This window comes from Marmota monax, unplaced genomic scaffold, assembly GCF_021218885.2.
Source record: "Marmota monax isolate L192 unplaced genomic scaffold, Marmota_monax_Labrador192_F-V1.1 WCK01_AAM20220418_F8-fsc00010, whole genome shotgun sequence".
NCBI lineage: Eukaryota > Metazoa > Chordata > Mammalia > Rodentia > Sciuridae > Marmota > Marmota monax.
Genome location: NW_026692321.1, coordinates 4,844,680 through 4,849,825, shown reverse-complemented (window position 1 = coordinate 4,849,825; position 5,146 = coordinate 4,844,680).

Below are 5,146 nucleotides of genomic sequence, written 5' to 3'. Positions count from 1 at the left end.
GGGAAATGCCAAACTGTTCTGAACAGCTGGCCTTCCAATGTCGAGTGGCTGTCACTAGCCCCGCTGGGATAAGCCACAAGCCTTGCCTGAAGCATGGTGTCTGCCTAGCCGCAGGCCTGGCTCATCTTTGGGGAATCAGAGGTGAAGATGTCGGAGCTGTAAGGAGCCTCAGATTAGGAAATGAGGCCTAGAGAAAGAGGGCACTTGCTCAGGGCCGCACGCCAAGGGCAGGTGGGGCCCAACTCACTCCCGCTCAGCTCATGCAAACTGTGCTCCCTGATCACGAACAGTGTGTCTGGGAGTCCGGGAATCTTTTTTTTTTTTTTTTAAATTATTATTTTAGTCGTAGATGGACACAATACCTTCATTTTATGTGGTGCTGAAGATGGAACCCAGGGCCTCACATGTGCTAGGCAAGTGCTCTGCCATGGAGTTTTAGCCCCAGCCCAGTCCTGGAATCTATTTGTGTGTGTGTGTGTGTGTGTGTGTGTGTTGCTGGGGATTGAACCCAGGGCCTTGTGCATGTGAGGCAAGCCCTCTACCAACTGACTATATCCCCAGCCCCCGAGTCCTGGAATCTTAAGAAAGACTTTTAATTGGGAGTTTGTAATTCAAGAAATGTCTGAGAACAGTTCTGTCACATTGATCATCCTGATCCCTGAGGCTGGGAACTGCTGGGGGCTGTGAGAGCCCCACCTGCTCTGAGGAGCTCTGTAGTGTGTGTGTGTGTGTGTGGGGGGGGATTTTAGCTCTTGCAGGCTAATGACAGAGAGGCTGAGAAGAGCCAGATGACAACGCAGGCCTTGGGAGGGGGTGGGTGAGGTAGAGCCCCGAGGAGGCTCCGAGGTCTGGGGCTCCCGACAGCCTTGGGCAGCTCGCAAGCCTCCAGCTTCGTTGACACACTTGTGATTCAGGCCTCCTTTGGGCTCAGCAATGGAGCCCCAAAGTGGGTGTAGCGTCTTCTAGGCTGTGAAGCAACAAGATCAGCCACCCTGAGAGCCATTGAGGACTGGAGTTGGGGACAGTGAGTGTAGCTGAGATGGGGAAGTTGGGTCACCCTTATAGCAGCAGGGCAGCCAGGTCCCCAGGAAGGAGAAGGGACTGAGGCCCTAGGGGGTAGTGGGTCCCGGGCTGCCCTCTACAGAAGCTGGCCATTTCTCTAGGCCTGAGCTGACTCTCCGTCCCTGGGCAGCAAAATGCAAGGGTCACAGAAGCAGCTGGCCTCAAACACACACAGCACCCTTGTCCAGGTGCTCAGTTGTCCTTCTGTGCCTCTAAATGCCTCTGCTGAGTGTGGCCCACCCCCACCCACTAAGAGGCTCATAACACAGGATCCCCATTCACTGCCATGAGGTCAGCCTTGTACGGAGGGGCCAAGGCCATGGTCAGGGACAGGAAACTGCTGGGAAGCCCCCTTGGCCTTTGAGCCTGGCCCTGGGCTCCATCCCACACCTCCAGGTGGAAGTTGTGTCTCTGTGATACTGGTCACAGATTCTGTTTGGGTGCTGAGAAGCCATGCTTTGCTCCACCCTGGAGGTGATGACAGAGTGGCCAGGAAATCTAGGTCAGCAGTGGGCGAGGCCCTGCAGGTGGGATCCGGTGCCAGGAGAGATGGCAACCTCAGCTGCGGAAGGAGATCCCAGTCTGATGACACATCCCCATTTCCTGGGCCTGCCCAGAAACCCTCTCCCTGAGGCCGTGCGATGGGGAAGGGCAGGCGCTTAGGAGTCCCCTGGTCTGGACCCATCTTCTCTGTCCTACTGTGGGTCGTAGCCCCCTGGGTTCTCTGGCTCTGATTCTAGCAGTGACTTCTCTGGCTAGTGCTGCTGCCCTGGGGGGACCCAAGTGCCTGCTTCTTGTTCAAAGATACCCACTCAGAGAGACCGTCCCTGATTTCCGCAGAGCGCCTGGGGATCCCCTGAGCAGTAGGAGCCCCACATGGTGCCCAGGGCATGGATGTTTGCGCAGGTCAGGCAGAGGGCAGGGCTGGGTCGTGTGCTGGATGAGGACCAAATGAATAAAGGAAGAGCACATCCTGGAGTTGGCAGAATCCTTAGCCCTCACCCTCAGAAAGTTTAGATGGAGAGTCTCTAGGGCCACTGCCAGTGCTGAGTTTGAAAGAGACAAGGAGATTTGAAAGGGGGACAAGCCTTCAGTTGACTCTACTTGGCCCCAGGCTCCAAGGGCTAAGAAGGTTCTGCTGGAGGTGGGCATGGAAACCCTGCTGTGGGTGCTCTGGAGTGAAGCTTGAACTCCTGCTCGTCCACTCACTCTGCTTCTCACCTCCTGTGGGACAGAACAGATGCAGGGAATGTCCTGCAGGGAACCGGGCAGTGGCTGCTGCTCCCAGGCTGGAGGAGGAGCCGTCATCCGTGTCTAGCCACTCCGTCCAGCACCACTGAGATGGGCCTTGGTCCTCCTTGACCAGGGATGGATCAAGAGGCCTGATGAGGACTTTCCCTAGGCCACAGCCCAGGGCTCCGCCTTGAGAGCAGGAAAGTGTAGCCCTACGTGGAGGGAAGAGCTTGGGGAAGCGCCTTAAATTGGGTTTCATTATTATCTTCCCATTTTAGAGACGAGGAAACAAAGGCCTAGAGAAAAGGGGTATTAGGCCCAAAGTCACACAAAGTCAAGATTGAACCCAGTGCCAACCTGGAAGGGGACAGAGAGATGGAGGGGAAGGAAGACAAAAGGAGGGCTCTGGAGGTCAGGCTGGAACAGCAGAGATTGCCCCAAGCCCACGTTCCTGCCAGTTTATCCTCTCTGCCTGCCCTTTGCCTGACCCTTCCTGCCCTTTGCCTGACCTTTCCCTGCCCTTTGCCTGACCCTTCCCTGCCCTTGGACTCCTGCTTAGGGACCCACCCAGCCTCATCTTCTGCCTCAGGGCGTGCACTCTGGCAGCTGTGTGCGCCTGCCCTCTGGTGGCAAGATCTGGAAGCGCAGTGCCCTCCCCAGCACTTCTGATGGGTGCACGTGGGTGCAAGTTATCTGTCAGTATAGCTCAGGCTGTGCACCAGGCACTGGGCTGGCGACCTAGGGAAAAGGAACAGGCAGCCCCAAATCTGTAAGGCCCAGCAGAAGACCTCATCAGGCTCAGGAGAGGTGACCAGCACCTGCTCTGGAGGCCCCGGGCTACCCAATGGGGGCGTCACAGATTCAGGGGTGTCCTAACCCTGGCCTGTCTGTAGCTAGAGCTCCAGAACCAGAAGAGACCTCACAGAAGGTCTGCAGGGTGTGGTCTGTAGTGGGGTGTGGGGGCTGCTTCTGGGGGCTCGGGGGTGGGCGAGCATCCTGTCCTTTTTACTTTCTTAACCCAGCATGGCCCCAGCTCTGCCCTGGACAGGGAGATGACAAATTGCCCAAGTCTGTGGGCTTTGGAGCCAGACTGCCAGGGTCTTAATGGCGCTGTGTGAGAGCCGGCGCGCCCGGGCAATGACTCTTTCCAGGCTGCAGTGTTCCCAGCTGTCAGACAGTAATTACAGAACTGTGGCCGCCTCCGAGGGTCACCAGGAGGGTGAAGGACTGACGCAGGGAGTTCAGACAGGGGGGTGTTGGGCATGCCCTGAGTGCTGATTAGGCTCCTCTTGTCCCTGGGCCACCTCTTCTGGCCCTTCTTTGCTTCTTTGTTTGAAAGTGTTTCCTATCTCCCTCTCATGGCAGATAGTACCCATGATGTGCAGAGGCCCCAAAGAGAAGGTGTCTCACTCAAGGACAGTGGACCAGTGGTGGCTACGCCAAGCCTGGCGCCTGGGCCTCTGATCAGAAAGAGCAACAGTGGCCTGGGTTTCCGAGACCCTTGTTACCTTCTTGAAAAAACTGATTCCGGAGTCCCTGGGTAGCCCTCCAGGGTGAGGAGATGGCTTGCTACTTGGATCCTCGTACATCTGTTGGGGATATGCAGCATCCAGGTCTGCTATAGAGTAAGCTGTAGGCAGCACTGCAACTGAACTCGTCTTTCTGGAAGAAAATGAGCTCTAAAGCCTCCCTACTCAAAGTGTGGTCCTCAAGACAGAAGTATTGGCCCTCCTGGGAGCTGGTCAGGAATTCAGCCTCTCAGGCCCCCGAACCTACAGAACCCGAATCTGCAGTTCAACAGAAGCCCCCGGTGAGCCCTGGGGCCCATCCCAGTCAGGGAGCCAGCAGGTCTTCAGCCACTGCACGGAAGTGGGCGAACAAGACACAGGAGGTGCCTGTGTCCACTGAGGCTGCCCTGGGCAGCATGAACTCTAGGATTGCTGGGGGGGAGCGGGGCAAGCTCATGCCTCAAGGAGACCCTGCCCCTGCCATCAGCAGGCCATCTGCAGCCCTCTTGTAGCCACAGAGGAGCAGGCCGAGAGTGCCAAGGGGACGAAGGACAGAGGCTCATCGGAGCCTGAGTCTGCCCAGGGGAGTCGGGTGCTGCACTGGGACTGAGGGGACGCTGCATGCACCAGGCAGACGCAAGGAGGGTGTTCTGGGAAGAAGACAGCCTGCTGGAACTTGGCCAACCTTCCCGAAACACTTTGAGGGCCAGGGCAAAAGCACGATTGGAGACCCACAAACTTCACGTCTAAATATTTGAAAGTCCTACATCAAGTTCACAAGCTATTAAATAAAATATATTCCAGCTTCTTTCCTTGACAAATATACCTCCACCTGGACTTGAAAGGCCAGGTTCAAATTTAGAATTTGGACTCCTGGGAATTCTGTGTCGTAATGCAACAGAGTAGGGGGAGCCAGCCCTGCCAGATCCCACTGCTTCTGCCCCCACACTATGACACACCACCAGGACTCTGACATGTGTGCATATACACAATACACACACGCATGCAGATACTACCCTACTCACATGCATGGATGCAGATAAGCCATGTCTCAGCCGGCCCCTCACCCACACAGCCTGCCCCATGCACACTGCCCCTTGGAACAGGCAAACTGAGTCTGGCTCTGCAAGACAGACCCTGGCAAGGAGCCTGCAGAGCACCTGGAAATGAAGGGGATCACAGCTCCCGGAGGGTGCATCCCCTGACCCCAGGGGAGGGCCTCAGCTGGAGAGGCTTTATAACAATTAAGTATGACACACTCTCATTACAAGGTCCACTCTGACTTCAGTGACGCTGAAGAGAGTGTGTCCGTGTTCAGTGCCCAGAGACCTCTGATTCTTTGA